An 18223-nucleotide genomic window follows, 5' to 3' on the forward strand; every position below is an offset into this window, starting at 1 on the left:
CCCACACCCACCCTGGGAGCCTCTGGCAATGCTCAGCTCAGATGCTCCCCTTCTGGAAAATTTTTCCCAGACCACTCACTTCCCTTTGGGTTGAGGGGGTCACTGCTCAGCTACCTCCAAGTGAACCCTGAGCTCCTCAGCAGGGGGCTGTGACTGTAATTCTCCATTTGCTTCATTGTCAGCCCTGTGGATGCCTTGATTCCTGGAGGCTGAGGCCAGGCCAACTTCACTGGGCATGGAAGATTAGGGCATTTACACATGGTCAGTAAGTACCTATGAAGGAAAGAACTAACGAAGAATTCTTCAAGGGATTCCTGAACCTCAATCTTTGCAATAGTAGGGAAGTTATCTCAAAGGCAGTTGGCCAAACAATCCTCATAAGGGTTATTCTGCTTCAAATAATTGGTGAATACTTTTTAAAAGATTCTAATAAACAGAAAAATATGAAGACGGTGGCAAGGGAGTACGTCGGGAGCAAACTCATTTACCCTTTATAAAGTACCAGTCTGATGCAGGTGTTTACAATGACCATAGGGAAGACTGCAGACAACCATGAAATGACATCCTATGAACTGGCATGTCCACTGCAGGTTAGAGTCACGTGCCACCACTAGCACCCTGGACCAGGGCTAGGAGGGGTTATCCAAACATAAAAAACATGTGGCAGGGGAGGGAGCTCGTGGGTGTCTGTGTGTATGTTTCTGTTTCTGATTTTCTCTGAATTATGTTGACATTCCAACTCTTCATCAATGACAATCTAGAATGTTAAAATGAATCAGAAGAGAGCCTCCAAAAACCTGGATTAACCATGAAGGAAATAGCAACAGGTCTCTGCCTAATGACAAGCACAGGCAAATCAATTTCTGGGATTATCCCCCTGAAATACACCCACGTGCATGTGTGTGTGCGCATGCACACACACACACACACACACACACACACACACACACAGGGAAAGCGAGCTGAATGCCATTTGAAATCATAAGCCACCAGGCTTCATCTGCTGTGGGAGCCCTGCCCGCCTACTGCAGGGTCACCCTCCAGTCCTAGGAATTATCTGTGGCTCCAAGGACACAAACATGCTCTCACCCTGCACTCTATCCAGGCTGCTTCTCCATCCTGGAACGCTCCCACTCCACTTGGTCAATCAGTTCTTCCAATTCCCTATGGAGTGGCTGTGGTCATTCCCATTCTGCATGCTATACCTGATCTCAGCCAGGTCACATAACTTGCCCAAGGTCACACTCCTGGAAGTGGTGGAGCAGGCATTGGACACCCCGTAACCAGCAGATGCATTACTCCAAGGAAAGCCAGACCCCCATTCTACATCAAGACTAGGTGTCTCTGCTGCACCTGCAACCCCTTAGTCCCTGGAGGGTTAAGTCTAGAGATATGCCCCTGCCTCAAATTCCTCCTGCCCAGTATATTCACCAAATGCCAATGTATCACACAGCTTTTTTTTTTTTTTTTTTTGAGACGGAGTCTTGCTCTGTCACCCAGGCACCCAGGCTGGAGTGCAGTGGCGCGATCTCGGCTCACTGCAAGCTCCGCCTCCCGGGGTCACGCCATTTTCTTGCCTCAGCCTCTCCGAGTAGCTGGGACTACAGGCGCCCACCACCACGCCCGGCTAGTTATTTTTTGTATTTTTAGTAGAGACGGGGTTTCACCGTGGTCTCGATCTCCTGACCTCGTGATCCACCCGCCTCGGCCTCCCAAAGTGCTGGGATTACAAGCGTGAGCCACCGCGCCCGGCCTTGGTTCTTTTTTTTTTTTTTGATGGAGTTCCACTCTTGTTGCCCAGGCTGAAGGCTCACCGCAACCTCCGCCTCCTGGGTTCAAGCAATTCACCTGCCTCAGCCTCCTGAGTAGCTGGAATTATAGGCATGCGCCACCACACCCAGCTAATTTTGTTTTTTTAATAGAAACGGGGTTGCTCCATGTTGGTGAGGCTGGTTTCGAACTCCTGACCTCAGGTGATCCGCCCGTCTCGGCCTCCCAAACTAGTGGCATTACAGGCATGAGCCACCGCGCCCGGCCTCACACAGCTTTTAGCACAGCATTTTTAGATGCATTTCATCAAACAGATGTATGGCCCTGTGCTGGGCTTATATCAAATGCCTCAAAAATTCTGTATGGAACGTTTGTTTTCCAACAACCCATTAGGTTATATCTATCCTTTAAATTTTGCCCACGGACTCTCATCTCTTTTCCCACACCTCCTGGTACCCTCTGCAGGCTTTGGGGCTGATATCTGGATGCTTACATCTGGAGAAATTATTCCCCATATCACCTTCTCCCCTCTGATCCTTTGCCACCTCCCTGATGAATGAGTAGATGAATGAATCCAGTCAGATTTCTCACTTGAGGGTTAAACATGTATTTGTTCCCATGCGATCTGGCAGGGGTCCCAGGCACAGCCTGTGTCATGCCAGGCTGTGATCATCTGCCCAGGGCCTCTCTCCCCAGGGCTCTCACCTGTGGCCTAGTGAGGAGGGTTTTTGAAAGCAGTGACTGTGTCTTATTGGTTTCTGTAGTACTGGTGGCCAGCACAAAGCCCAGCACAGAATTGGTGCTCAGTTAATGCTCATATTTGAGGGGAAGGAAGAGAGAAAGGAAGAGCAGAGGGGAGGGAGGAAGGGTGAGAAAAAAAGGAAGGAAAGAAGGGGAGGCTGATGGCTCGGCTACCACAGGGAAATACTGAACTCAGAGAGTCGAGACTATTGGCAGTTTCTGAGCATAGGATCATCCAAGCACCTTTCCTGTCTCTATTCTGCCTAGGACTTACAAGCACTCAAACTTGATCTCCTTTTTTGATTTTGTCAACAGTAAAAGATTACTTAAGTGCCTATTACTAATAGAAAAGAGTGTTAAGAGCCTGCTTCAAGAAATGCTAAGCAGTTTTTGTCCACATATTATCTTATTGGATCCTCACATTCATGCTGTGAGCTAGGAACCACTATCTCATGAAAAAAGTACAGCATGGAGGGATTGAAGTCTCAGCTGTGAGTGGTCGTGCTGGGATTTCACCTCAGGTCACAGGCTGTTCTCCATCCCCTTTCCATGCTGGGAATGTTTGCTCTCTTTTTTACATATATATTTTTTTACTTTTTAAAATTGTTTTGAGTACATAGTGGGTGTATGTATTTATGGGGTACATGAGATGTTTTGATAGAGGCATGCAATGTGAAATAGCCACATCATGGGGAATGGGGTATCCATCCCCTCAAGCAATCCAACTACACTTGAGTTACAAGCAATCCAACTACACTATTTTAAAATGTACAATTATTATTGACTATAGTCACCCTATTATGCTGTCAAACAGTAGATATTATTCATTCTATTTTTTTACCTGTTAACTGTCCCCACCTCTCCCCACCCCCAGCCCCTCACTATCCTTCCCAGACTCCGGTCTCTCTTTTTTTTTTTTCTTTTTTTAGATGAAGTCTTACTCTCTCGCCCAGGCTGGAGTGCAGTGGTGCCATCTCAGCTCACTGCAACCTCCGCCTCCTGGGTTCAAGCAATTCTCTGCCTCAGCCTCCCAGGTAGCTGGGATTACAGGTGCCTGCCACCACACCTAATTTTTGTATTTTTAGTAGAGATGGGGCTTCACCATGTTGGCTAGGCTGGTCTTGAAGTCCTGACCTCGTGATCCACCCTCCTTGGCCTCCCAAAGGGCTGGGATTACAGACGTGAGCCACCACGCCCGGCCAGTCTCACTTAACATTATATCTTGAGCAATGTCTGGGCTATTAAAAATTCCTTTAAAATGTCACCATTATTGGCTACCTAGAACTATACCTGTGGCACTGGCACCATTGTTTTCATTGCAATTTCTACTTTGGGACACTTAGTAAGGCCATTTTATTTATTTAATATGCTACAGAGGACATCTTTGCATCTAAGTTTTACCCATGTGTAATTATTTTCTAAGGGTAGATTTGTAGAAAAACACTTAGGGGGTCATAAGGGTTTTGCAAGAATCCTGACTCGTATTGCCAAATTGCTTTCTGAAAAGGTTGTACCAATGTCCACTCCCTCCAACAGTGTGTGAGTGTGCGGGTGCCCCTCTCACCACCTACTTGGTAGCATTGAGTATTATCACTCCTTCAATCTTCGGTTAACTCAACAGAAGAGGCATTGTTGCTTGTTTCCTATGCATTTCTTTGTTCCATGAGGCTTATTAGCTAAGTGTATTTTCCCTTCCGTATATTTTATTTTCATGTGGCTGTACATTTCTAAAGGTATTTTTCATGTTAAAGCCAAGGTCCTGGACAGGGAAAACAATACACATTTCACTATTGATTTCTTCATTTAGGAAATATTCACGAGTTGCCCTCCTGTGCCAGGTGCTGAGGATAGGTAGATAAATGACACTGAGCCTACCCTGCACAGGTTCTCAATGACCCTGTGACACAGGTAAGACACACACCAGGGGGAGGGAGGATCAAGTGAGTGCTGGTAGAAGGAAGCCCAGGGCGTTGTGGTGGAAGGCAGAGAGGCGAGGATGTCCATTACCTGACTATTTCAGGGGAAGATCAGGCTTCCCGGCTTCCTTCCAAGGCGAGTTTGGAAGGCTGAACAGGACTCAGCCAGACAAAAAGTAGGTGATAATTTCAGGCAGAAGGAATGGCATCTGCCAGGCCCGAGAGGGGGCCAGAGTGTGGTACTTAGGGAAGTTCCCCATGCACGACAGGTATGCAGGTTGCTCTCGGGAGAGGTATAATCTGATTCCTACCACCTTCAGGGCAAAGTGCACTCAGGTCTTACCACGGCTCTAAAGGCCACTTGTGAGAGCACAGGGTATAATAGTCTGAATGACAATACTCAGAGAGCAGCAGGAGGCAGCTACAGGAACAGGAAGAAAAGCACTGTCCAAAAATGGAACACATAAGGTCAGAGTTCCAAGGTCAGGAGGCAGATGGTCCAGGGGAGAGGCACAGAATCTTAGCAAGTCAGAGCTGATCGCCCACCCCCTCATGCTTCACAGCTGTATGCAGACAAGGACTTGTCGGACTTGTCCATTCTGTTGCCCAGCACCTAGAACAGCTCCTAGCATGTAGTGGTCGCCTAAATAAGCATTAGATTGATGAATGATGAATGGCCAGCATCTGATGCTGTTATAGTATCGTATTACATTGGGGTAGCTAGAAATCATTCATTAGAAGAACATAGACATCGTCAAGGAACTATGAAAGTAACTGATTATCACTTATTATCTACCATATGCCAAGCAGTATCTGATTATTGCATGAGCTCATGTGACTCTTCAAGGCAGGCATCATCATTTCCACTGGGTAAAGGAGGACACTGAGGTGGAGAGAAGGAATGTGTCTCTCCCCACGTCACACAGTTGGTGAAAGAAGGGACTGGGGCTGAAACCTAGGCCTCTTCTGGGCACTAAACCCACACTCTCTCCCTGAACTCAACAGATACAACAAATCCAAATATTAGCTGCAACTACTGAGCCACCTTTGTCTTGTGAAATAAGAAAGATGGTGGCCAGTGAGGGCGGGGAATAAAATGGATCATCCATTGTTGTTCAGTGTTTTCCCAGGCTCTAGAAATTTGATAATTTCTCTCATTGCAGAAACCGGGCTTTATCAATGTTGTAATCTCCAAGTTTTTAGAGAAATCTTTGTCATATATCTTCCTAAATATTCAAGAAAAGAGAGAACTAAAGACCAATATCCTTTATAAACATAGATGCAAAAATATTTACCAAAAGAAATGCAAATGAAATTCAGGCAGCATATTAAAAGTAACAGACACCATGACAAAGTGAGATTTATCTCAGGAATGCAGGAGTAGTTCAACATACAAAAATCAATCAATGTAACATACCACATAAGCAGAATGAAGAAAAAAATACATAGTGAATCCAATCGATGCAGAAAAAGCATCTGACAAAATCCAGCACCCTTTCATGATAAAAAATAAATAAAATAAGACTATAAAAAAACTTCTTCAATATAATAAAGGCCATCTATGAAAAATTCACAGCTAACATCATGCTCAATGTTGAAAGACTGAAAGTTTTTCCAAGAACAAAACAAGGATGCTTCTTTGCCATATCTACTCAACATGCTACTAGAAGTTCTAGCCAGAGCAACTAGGCAAGAAAAAGAAATAAAAGGCATTCAACTTGGAAAGGAAGAGGTAAAATTATCTCTATTTGCAGATGGCATTATCTTTTTTTTTAGGGATGGGGATTCACTCTGTTTCACATGCTAGAGTTCAGTGGCACAATGACAGCCCACTGCAGCCTCGAACTCCTGGGCTTAAGCAATCCTTCTGCCTCAGCCTCCCAAGTAGCTGTGACTACAGGCACATATCACCATGTCCAGCTACGGATGGCATGATCGTATTGTGGAAAAACCCAAATAATCCCCCCAAAACTGGTAGAACCAATAAACAAATTCAACAAAGTATAAGATGCAAAACCAGCACTCAAAGGTTTGTTGTGGGCTGGGCGCAGTGGCTCACACCTGTAATCCTAACACTTGGGAGGCCAAGGCGGGCGGATTGCCTGAGCTCAGGAGTTCGAGACCAGCATGGGCAACATGGTGAAACCTCATCTCTACAAAAATACAAAAAAAAAAAAAAAAAAAAAACCTAGCCGGGCATGGCAGCATGAACCTGTAGTCCCAGCTACTCAGGAGGCTGATGCAGGATAATTGCTTGAACCCAGGAGGCGAAGGCTGCAGTGAGCCGAGATCGTTCCACCATACTCCAGCCTGGCAACAGAGTGAGACTCCATCTAAAAAATAAAAGTTTGTTGTGTTTCTGTACACCAGCAATGAACAATGCAAAAAGAAAACTAGGAGAATGATTTTATTTATGGTAGCATCAAAAAGGATAAAATGTTAGGAATAAATGTAATCAACAATGACACGTACACTGAAAACTATGAAACACTAGTGACAAAAGTTAAAGACCTAAATAAGAAGAAAGGTATCTCATCTTATTGCTTAATGGTTGACAGATTTTCTGTCTCAGGTGATGAAAATGTTCTAGAAATAGAGTAATCACAGCAGATGTGCAAATTAGTACTAATCACCCCCTTTACCAGTGATGAACCTGGTTTCAGGAAGGATAGACAACTTTCCTAAGCACACACCCCTAGTAATGACAGCTGGTCTTGGCATCAGATCTGAAGGGCACCAAAGCCCGTGCTCTTTCCAGCACTAAACCATTAACGTACATTACATGCTTATAAGTGCAGTAGCCACTTTAAGGGCTTTATAAATAATAATTCATTTAATCTCAACAGTAGGCATAATTACCCCCTTGTACAGAGTAAGAAACTGAAGAACTTGGGCTTAAGTAATCCTCCCATGACTCCCACATTTAGTAGTGATGGGAAGGATTCAATCCCAAACAATCTAACCATAGGTCCATATTCAGTCACTCAGCAGCATTGCTTCTCCCAGGATGTTTGCAATCTGGCTGCAGCAACACTTATTTCACAAGTACAGAAACAATGAGAGAAAAAAGCAAAGGATATAGTCAAACACCAAACTATGCGTCACCGAGTTTACAAGAAGGAGAGGACAACAGCATCGAAAGAGAAAGGGAAAATTTGCTGTAGAAGAAACTTTCAGTTAACCCCTGAGAGGGAAAAGCATGGCTTTCTTTATCCTGTTGATGTGATGAATAACATTAATTGATTTTCAGATGTTGAACCAGCCTTGCACACTTGGGACATATCCCACTTGGTTGTGATGTATAATTATTTTCATATGTTGCTTATTTGCTAATATTTTGTTGAGGATCTTTACATCTATGTTCATGAGAGTTACTGGTCTATAGTTTCTTGGTATTAGGGCCATGCTGGTCTCATAGAATGAGTTAGGAAGTATTCCCTCTGCTTCTATCTTCTGGAAGAGATTGTGGAAAAGAGAATGGCTTTCTACCCAGAAATAAATGGAGTGTTCATAACGAAATGTTTACTGAGTGAGGAAGCCCTGGTATGGAATCCTAGCTTTGCCGCTTGGTGGCACGAATGAACATTTCTTATACTCAGTTTCCTCAACCATTAGAAAGGGATGATCTCTACTCTATCAGGGGGTATGGTAAGGGCTACAGGAAATGATTTCTGCAAATCCTGCAGCACAGGCCATGGCACAGAGTAGGTGTTCACCAAACGTGAGGTTTCTGGAACTTCATCACCTCCACACTCCCCTGCCTATCTCAGGTTGCAGCATGCATGGGGTACCATTATTCTATCCTCTCTCTCTCACCAGCCCTGAGCTGTTTTCAGGAGTTAGCTGCCAAGCTGGCAGGATGTAGGCCACACCCCTGTCCCTGGGAGGCAGAGCTCTGCCATTAGTCTCCCAAAAGTCCAGCAATTAATTTACTGAGCTGAGTTCCTTCCACAAGCCAGCCCATTGCCATAGTAACCAGCATTCCCATTCAGGGACCCAGAGGAGGGGGGAGGAAGAACACTGAGCAGAAAGCAATTTAGAGAGAGAAAATGAGATTCGGCAGATTGCTAGGGCAGCCTGGGCAGAGTTCGAGCTCTGTCTGAGTCAGAGGGTCTGGCCTCTACCCATTGAGGGTGGGGGCTGGGGGAATGAGGCACTGCTGATGTGTTGCTGGGGTGATGGGCAATGTTCTGGGCAGGAATCTGGTTGGGACATAAGAGCATAGTAAGTCTGTGTCCAGACCACTGAGCTGCGTCCTTCTATCACAGACCCAGCTTGGAACAACTGGCACAGTCTTGCTGAGCTGTCTGTGATGCAAACTGCACTTGCTGGTCAGAGACGGGAAGATAGAACCAGGTGGCTCCTGTCTTAAGAGGGCTGCCTGGAAGCCCAACCGAGCTTACCTACATCCTGGATTCGAAATTCAACTCTGTGGAGCTTGGAGCAAGTCCTCTTCAGTCAACAAATACAGACTGAGTACTTTCTACACGCCAGACCAGACACTGTCACAGGTGTCTGACTACTCTTGGGGCAGCTAGCATAATGACTAAGCTTTTCAATCAGCATCCCTGTGTTCAAATTCCAATTATGCTGCTTACTAGCTGTGCAAACTAGGGGAATTCACTTAACCACTCTGGATGTCAACTCTGATGTATGAAATGGGGATTAAAATACTTATCTCACAGGTTTGTTGGGTTTAATTAAATGAGTTACTATATATAAAAAGCCTAAAATGTACCTGGACATAGATGGTGCTTAAGCCACACTACTTTTATTACTTTCTAATCCTTAGTTTCCTCAACTATAAAATGGGAACAATATCCCCTATTTCAGCAATATGTGAAAGAGATTACATGAGACAATGGATGTGATCATTTTTATAAAGTAAAAGATTTCCATTACTGTAAAAATTGGCTGTCAAGGGGAGATGTGTTCATCTGAGCAATTCAGAGAACTTAGTTGATGTTGCCTGCATAGGGGTACTGAGTATTTCATTGTTTTAGTGTGTAACTCAATCATGCCCTAAATGCATAGTAGGCATTTTACATTACACTTTGTCCAAGGAGCTTGCAGCCTAATGGACAGACAAGGAAGTAAATGCTTATATTTCCATATGGTACGTGGACATGGTGTCATGGGAGCTGAGTGGACAAGCACCTAACCTGGGCCTGGGAGGTCAGGGAAGGCTTCCTGGAGGAGGTGATGCCTGAGCTGAGTCTGGAAAGATGAGTGGGAAGTAGGCAAAAGGACAAGGGCTGCCTTGACCAGGAATAGCCCACCTCCCATCTATTATTACTCATAGAATGAGCCAAGGAGCACAGTAGTTTGGAGGAAAAGATGCAGAAAACAATGAAAATTCAGGCTGGAGCAGAAGGTAGGAATTCATGGGGAGGAAGGCATTCAAGTGTAAGGAAAGAACATTAACGAGAAAGCCTAGAGACTTGTGCAGCGACCCAGAGAAAAGGTTCAGACATGCTTGGATAGCCCCTGGGGCCAGTGGATGTTTACATGCATGAGAGTGGCATATACCAATGTGATTTAGGAAACTCTGTTGACAAGGATGGATTAGAGAGACCAATGAGGAGTTCTAGTGCAACAATTCAAACAGAAATCCCAACAACCTTCCGTAACACAGCCATGGGCAAAGTGGTCCAGCTGCAGATTCTATGACACTGGTGACTGGCAGGGAGCAGGAGATTGAGGGAGAAGAGTATCTGGAAGCAAGCCCAGATTTCCAGTTTGAGCATCAGGACGCCAATCAGTGAGGGGACCAGATGAAGAGTGCAGGCTGGAAACACTGAGGTAAATTTGAGGTACCTGTAAAACAGTCAGAAGGAGAGATCAAAGGCAAATGGACACTTGAGTCTACAGCTCAGAAGAGAAACTGGAGCTGGAGATATTCCTGGACAAGTATAGAAGAATAGAAAACAGAGCTTTCAGTGGTATCAGTGTTTAGGCAAGAATCAGAGAAGGGAGAGAAGCCCCATATGTCCCATCTCTGACCTTAGTGTCAGCTTCACTTTCAATTACTACACTTTGTAATATAAGTGAGCATGCTACAGTACTTCTGTATCTTCAGTTTTCTTCCCCTGATCCAATATTTTCCTGTGACTTTTATGGTAAAGAGTATTGTATGGTGTATTTTTACCTTAAAAAACAAACAAAAAACCTGGTTAGCTTGCTATAGTGGTACATGCCTGTAGTCCCAGCTACTCAGAAGGTAGAGGCAAAAGGATTGCTTGAACCCAGGAAACTGAAGCTGCAGTGAGCTATGATCACACCACTGCACTCCAGCCTGGACAACAGAGCAAGAACCTGTCTCTTAAAAAGAAAAAAAGAAAAAAAAACTGTATTTTTCTGGGGTGGTATCAGCAAGGCCCAGCCAGGAGCTGAACATCTATCCTCACCTAGGCCATCTTACTATACCAAAATGAGGTGACTGTTTACTAAACAATAAAATTAAATAGAATCCAGAGTTTCTCAGAATAATAGCCAGTGCCGAGGATATAACTGAAAGTAACTCATTACGCCAAGAACCAGGGCAATTACAGCTTGAATGAGAAAATTCAATCAACTGACTCCAATGCTGAAATAACCCAAATTTTGTCACAAATATTTTTAAAGTAGAAGTCATAGAAATGCTTCAAAAAACCATAACAAACACTCTTGAAACAAATGAAAAAATAGAAACTCTCAGCAAAAAATAGGAGATGTAAAACAGAAACAAAAAGTAATTTAAGAACTAAAAAAAATACAGTAACAACATTTAGAAAACATACAGCAGGCCTAAAACTAGACTGGAAATGAGACAACTGACTGAAAAATCAGCAAACTGAAACAACAGACCAATAGAATTTACCCAGTCTGAGCAACAGCAAGAAAACAGACTGGAAAAAAAAAGTGAGCAGAGCCTCAGGAATCTATAAACAATAGCAATATACATAACTTTCATATCACAGGAATCCAGGGAGAGAAGAAAGAGTATGGAGCTCAAAAACTTAAAAGAAATAATGGATAGTAAATTCTCAAACTTGCTGAGATCCTAGAAGCTGTAGATCCTATTTATCCCCAAACAGAATAAACCCAAAGAAATTTATGCTCAAATACATCATAATCAAACTTCTGAAAACCAAATAAAGACAAGCAAAAAAATATTGAAAGAATCTAGGAGAAGTGACACATTGTCTATAGTGGAAACACAAATGACAGCCAATTTCTTACTTGAAACCAAGAAACCAGGGGGAAATGGCACAACATTCTTCAAGTGCTGAAAGAGAACTGTCAACCCACAATCTTATATCCAGCAAACTCAGGGATAAAGGGGAAGCAAAGATAATCTCATAAGAAGGAAAACTAAGAGAATTTACCACTCACAGGCTTACCTTTGAAGAATTGCTAAAGGAAGCTTCCTAAACAGAAAAAGAAATGAGAGAAAGAGGTGGAGACTTTAACATGGGTAAAAATAAGGGCATATATAATAGAGTCTACTTTTCATGAGTTTTTAAAAAAATTATTTGATGACTAAGCAAAAGTTATAGCATCATCTGATTGGTGTTCAGTGTGTACACAGGAAATTCTAAATGTGTTATTTGTATTTTAAAGGGGGAAAGGGTAAAGGGACCTAAATGAAAGTAAGGTTTCTACACTAAACTCAAAGTGGTAAAATGTCCATACTAGTTGACTCATGTTCTCTATATGCATTTCAGTGCCTAGAAGCAACCACTAAAAAATACTCAATAAAGATATTTTTTCAAAAACATTATAAATAAATAAAAAGGGAATTGTAAAAATTGTTCAAGTAATCCACAAGAGGGCACAAAAGGGGAAACTAAGGAATGGGGAAGTAAATGAATAAAAGGAAAACATAATACATTGGCAGACTTAACCCTTAAAAAGAAGCACACAATATAGAGCAAAGTGCATGAGAAAGTTTGAAATTCCACTCAAGGCCAGATGCGGTGGCTTCTGCTTGTAATCCCAACATTTTGGGAGGCCAAGGCAGGCAGATCACCTGAGGTCAGCAGTTCCAGACCAGCCTGGCTAACATGACAAAACCCTGTCTCTACTAAAAATACAAAAATTCATCGCCAAGTCAATCCTAAGCCAAAAGAACAAAGCTGGAGGCATCAGGCTACCTGAGTTCAAACTATACTACAAGGCTACAGTAACCAAAACAGCATGGTACTGGTACCAAAACAGAGACATAGATCAATGGAACAGAACAGAGCCCTCAGAAATAATGCCGCATATCTACAACTATCTGATCTTTGACAAACCTGACAAAAACAAGAAATGGGGAAAGGATTCCCTATTTAATAAATGGTGCTGGGAAAACTGGCTAGCCATATGCAGAAAGCTGAAACTGGATCCCTTCCTTACACGTTATACAAAAATTAATTCAAGATGGATTAAAGACTTAAATGTTAGACCTAAAACCATTAAAATCCTACAAGAAAACCTAGGCAATACCATTCAGGACATAGGCGTTGGCAAGGACTTCATGTCTAAAACACCAAAAGCAATGGCAACAGAAGCCAAAATTGACAAATGGGATCTAATTAAACTAAAGAGCTTCTGCACAGCAAAAGAAACTACCATCAGAGTGAACAGGCAACCTACAGAATGGGAGAAAATTTTTGCAACCTACTCATTTGACAAATGGCTAATACCCAGAATCTACAATGAACTCAAACAAATTTACAAGAAAAAAACAACCCCATCGAAAAGTGGGCAAAGGACATGAACAGACACTTCTCAAAAGAAGACATTTATGCAGCCAAAAAACACATGAAAAAATGCTCATCATCACTGGCCATCAGAAAAATGCAAATCAAAACCACAGTGAGATACCATCTCACACCAGTTAGAATGGCCATCATTAAAAAGTCAGGAAACAACAGGTGCTGGAGAGGATGTGGAGAAATAGGAACACTTTTACACTGTTGGTGGGACTGTAAACTAGTTCAACCATTGTGGAAGACAGTGTGGCAATTCCTCAGGGATCTAGAACTAGAAATACCATTTGACCCAGCCATCCCATTACTGGGTATATACCCAAAGGACTATAAATCATGCTGCTATAAAGACACATGCACACGTATGTTTATTGCGGCACTATTCACAATAGCAAAGACTTGGAACCAACCCAAATGTCCAACAACAATAGACTGGATTAAGAAAATGTGGCACATATACACCATGGAATACTATGCAGCCATAAAAAATGATGAGTTCATGTCCTTTGTAGGGACATGGATGAAACTGGAAAACATCATTCTCAGTAAACTATCGCAAGGTCAAAAAACCAAACACCGCATGTTCTCACTCATAGGTGGGAATTGAACAATGAGAACTCATGGACACAGGAAGGGGAACATCACACTCCGGGGACTGTTGTGGGGTGGGGGGAGGGGGGAGAGACAGCATTAGGAGATATACCTAATGCTAAATGACGAGTTAATGGGTGCAGCAAAACAACATGGCACATGGATACATATGTAACAAACGTGCACATTGTGTACATGTACCCTAAAACCTAAAGTATAATAATAAAAAAAAAATACAAAAATTAGCTGAGCGTGGTGGTGGGTGCCTGTTATCCCAGCTACTTGCGGGGCTGAGGCAGGAGAATCACTTGAACTCGGAAGGCAGAGGTTACAGTGAGCCAAGATTGCGCCACTGCACTCCAGCCTGGGCGACAGAGACTCTGTCTCAAAAAAAAAAAAAAAAAAAAAAAATTCCATTCAGGCCCCTCAGTCCCCCAGGTGAGTTACATAGGTAACCTCATTCCATAACCTTGCCAATCACTGTAAGGCAGGCTTATCATTCCATTGTCTATCTGTTTTATAGATGAGGAAATGGAAGACTCATGAGGCTAAATCATTCATTTTTGAAGGTTACATAGCCAGTGTGTAACAGAGAGAAGATATGAATCCAGGCCTGGAGAAGGAGGGAGACATTTACTATTTAACTTACCACGCTCCCTGCACTGTACCAGAGCCTTCCACAAATAATAGCTTAGGCCAGGTACAGTGGCTCACACCTGTAATCCCAGCACTTTGGAAGGCCGAAGCAGGCGATTCACGAGGTCAAGAGATCGAGGCCATCCTGGCCAACATGGTGAAACCCTGTCTCTACTAAAAAAAATACAAACATTAGCTGTGCGTGGTGGTGCATGCCTGTAATCACAGCTATTCAGGAGGCTGAGGCAGGAGAATTGCTTAACCCGGGAGGCAGAGGTTGCAGTGAGCCGAGATTATGCCACTGCACTCCAGCCTAGTGACAGAGCGAGACTCTGTCTCAAAGTAATAATAATAACAAGTAACTTAGTGAAACGGGTCCCTAAGAGTGAAGGCCATCCTGAGGCCCCCGAAGACAAGCTTTGTTCCCATTGCCTAGCTAAATGCCCACAGAGCAAATGTTTAATAAAAACTCAGTGAAGAAATTGATGATTTCCCTTTCACACAAATTCACAGCTTCAACAGATGAGCAACCTGATTTTGAATAAGAAAATTCTCGTTCATTCTGAAAACAAAAACAAAAACAAAAACAAAAAAAGTGGCTGAACTAGAGATCATGTCTTTTTTGGGCTACTGCAACAAATTGCCATGGACTGGGTGGCTTTTAAACAACAGAAATGTATTTCCCACAGTTCTGGAGGCTGGGAAGCACAAGATCAAGGCACCCACAGATTGGGTGTCTGGCAAGTGCTTGCTTTCTGATTCATAGAGAGATCTCTTCTCATGGTATCCTCACATGACAGATGGGGTGAGGGATCTCTCAGGCCTATTTTATAAGAACACTAATCCCATCCATTAGGTCTCTGTGCTCATAACCCAAGCCCTCCAAAAGGCCCCACTTCCACATGCCATTACATTAGGAATTAGATTTCAATATATGAATTTCAGAGGGACACATTCAGTCTATAGCAGATAGGAATCGAATTAAAGGACAGAACTGCAGCCTCTGCTTCATCTGGGTGTATGTAATAAAACAGATCCCCAGAAAGACAAAGCTCCTTGCACCATCCATATCCCAGTATTGTTGTGAATTTCTGCCTTCTCCAGAAATGGAAACACCCAGACAGTCCTTTGGTTATCTTAGCAAACATGAAAATGAAATATTCAAGAAGGAACGTGAGATATCACATATTTCCACCCTTCATACTCTCCACCACCACTCCCCAAAAAATAGCTAGCTCAGGATGGATTGCAAGCAGATACTCTTGCCTTAAATGCCCATAAGTCTCTTACCATAGGTTATGGGATTGGGATGAGCATTCCCCAGACACTTTCTACTTCACCTCTCATACCCTACATCCAACCCACAATCTTCTATCCAGCAAAAGGGAAAGCAAAGACTAACTTAGTGAAATGAGTCCCTAAAGTAAAGACTACCCCAAGGCCCGTGAAGACAAGCTTTGTTCCCATTGCCTAGCTAACTGCCCATATAGAACATACGTTCTATAGCCCTATCAGATCTCCCACCCCAGCACACCTCAGGTCTGCCAATACCTCCCCTTCTCCACTCCTGCTGGTGGAGACCAAGCCTCCTTTCTCTCTTGCCTGGAGCATAGCAACAACCTCTGAACTGGTCTCCTTCCTTGCTCTCTTGTTTCCCCCTATACTAGATTCCCTATAAGGAAGCAGCATCATCTTTAAGAAAACAAAAATACAAAAAAACCTAATACTTTGTCACAGATTATTTCCATTTTTTCTTACTGCTTTCTTCACCCGGCTATAGGTACAGCGTGAGCCACATGCTGCAGATGCAAGGATGAATTAGAAATGTGACTTGCTCACATCAATCCCGTATGTTACTCCTTATTCTAACACCACTCCTGCTGCTTTCTCTGCTCTTCTTCCTCTTCCCCCTCTTTATTCTCCCCTTTCTCCTTTTTCTACCTTCCCTCTTTTTATCCTTCATTTACTTTTGTCCATTGTATTGTCCAATCACAATGTAAGTCCTACAAGTGCCCAAACCATGCCTTGCCACCTTTCATCATGCCAGACATGAATACAGAGAGTATATTCGCTCAGGGCCACTTTATGGATAAAAAAGGTTGAGAAAATCCTGGGATATTTAAATGGGGACATGAGGCAGAAAATAAGAAGATCTGGTTTAGCCAAGAAAATCCAGGGATGGTGAGACACAATACACTCAAGGGTTCAGTCAGTGCTGACTGGTTAATAGATTCTCATGTTATTATGCTGCTTCGTATTTTGAACTTGCGTGCATTAATATGTCTTTGCTATTGGGTCATAATTTTTTTTTGAGACGGAGTCTCACTCTGTGGGCCAGTCTGGAGTGCAGTGGGACAATCTTGGCTCACTGCAGCCTACACCTCTTGGGTTCAAGTGATTCTCCTGCCTCAGCCTCCTGAGTAGCTGGGATTACAGGCATGCGCCACCACGCCCGGGTAATTTTTGTATTTTTAGTAGAGACGGGGTTTCACCATGTTGGCCAGGCTGGTCTCAAACCCCTGACCTCAGGTGATCCACCCACCTCGGCCTCCCAAAGTGCTAGGATTATAAGCATGAGCCACTGGGTCATAAGTTTCTTGATGAGCAAAAGTGGTTTTACCTATCATGATCCCTGACACTTACCATTGGCACAAAGTTGTTGCTCAATAAATATTTGTTAAATGAGTAAATAAAAATGGCAGCTGATCCAGTTGACTGTAGGGTACCAGATATGGCGAAGGGGTGATGATGCCGATGATATAAACAGCAGCCAGGACTGTACTGGCTGTTTCTCCTGCATTGCTTTATTTCTTCAGAAGGGGCTAGCAAAGCATTTATGACAGCTGAGTAACCTCATGTTCTGGGCAATGAAAAAATGTGCCAAAGACTATACCGCCCAGAAGGGGTAGAATAGGGATTTAGTCCCAGGCCAGTATGATCCTAGATTCTGTGCTCCTTTCATTTAACCAGGAAGGCTTGGTCTGTCACTCTATAGAATGGCAGTGCTTGATCAGGTGCCTTGCAGGCGGGGAGATACAAAACAGCTCTGGCCATCAGGAGTGTTTGGTCCTTCTAACGAGCAACAGCGTCTATTCAGCCTTTGCCTCCTGTCCACTCAGACATCCCAGTGATTTCAATGGAATTGGCTTCAGCCCTACACTGCCAAATTGCAGAAGGATTCAGATGATTGGAGGAGGAGACGGAAAAAGTGAGACCTGTTTTCCGAACCTCCTTCTTTATGCTATGGAATTCAAAAATATTACCAGTTATATTTTTTATTTTTATCACTTCCTTAAGAAGAGGCTGCCTGCCATTTCTGTTTCTCTCCCAGTTGCTAGAAACTGTAAACGAACCTCAAGCCATATCTGTGTATTCTTGAGACGATGAAGATGTCTTAAACCTGGGCTCCAAGTGACTTGAATGGCCACTTTCATTCTAAAGCCATCGCCCACGCTTTCACTATGCTTTGTGATCTTTAGAGTCATTGATCAATTACTTCAACAAGGATTTATTGAGTCCCAGACTCTGTGCCAGGTATTGTCTTAATCACCAGGTGTAGCAGTGTTCCTGCCTCCATCCAGCTTACTTTCTAGAGAGAAGGGAGAAAGTAAACAAAGGAACAAATAAATAAAGGAGACGGTTTTAGAGAGTAATAGTTGATTTGGACACAAAAAAACAGGGTCATGTGATAGAAGGTGACTTGGGTAGGACATTTTTTACACTCTGTAAAAGGAAAGATTCCTCAATATATCATTGATGAGATTTTGTTGTTTTATAGTATTCTTTGGCTACTCATCTATCCAGCATCTTATTAGCCATAACACTGTCATCATT

General features: G+C 43.2%; 1 protein-coding gene across 2 annotated transcripts in view; it reads right to left on the reverse strand.

The window, feature by feature from the left end:
* The window catches only part of COL22A1 (collagen type XXII alpha 1 chain), a 327746-nt gene that overhangs the window by 295350 nt on the left and 14173 nt on the right, over positions 1 to 18223 (reverse strand). The gene's annotated exons all lie outside the window — the stretch shown is intronic.

Source organism: Nomascus leucogenys, chromosome 16, assembly GCF_006542625.1.
Source record: "Nomascus leucogenys isolate Asia chromosome 16, Asia_NLE_v1, whole genome shotgun sequence".
NCBI classification, from domain to species: Eukaryota; Metazoa; Chordata; class Mammalia; order Primates; family Hylobatidae; genus Nomascus; species Nomascus leucogenys.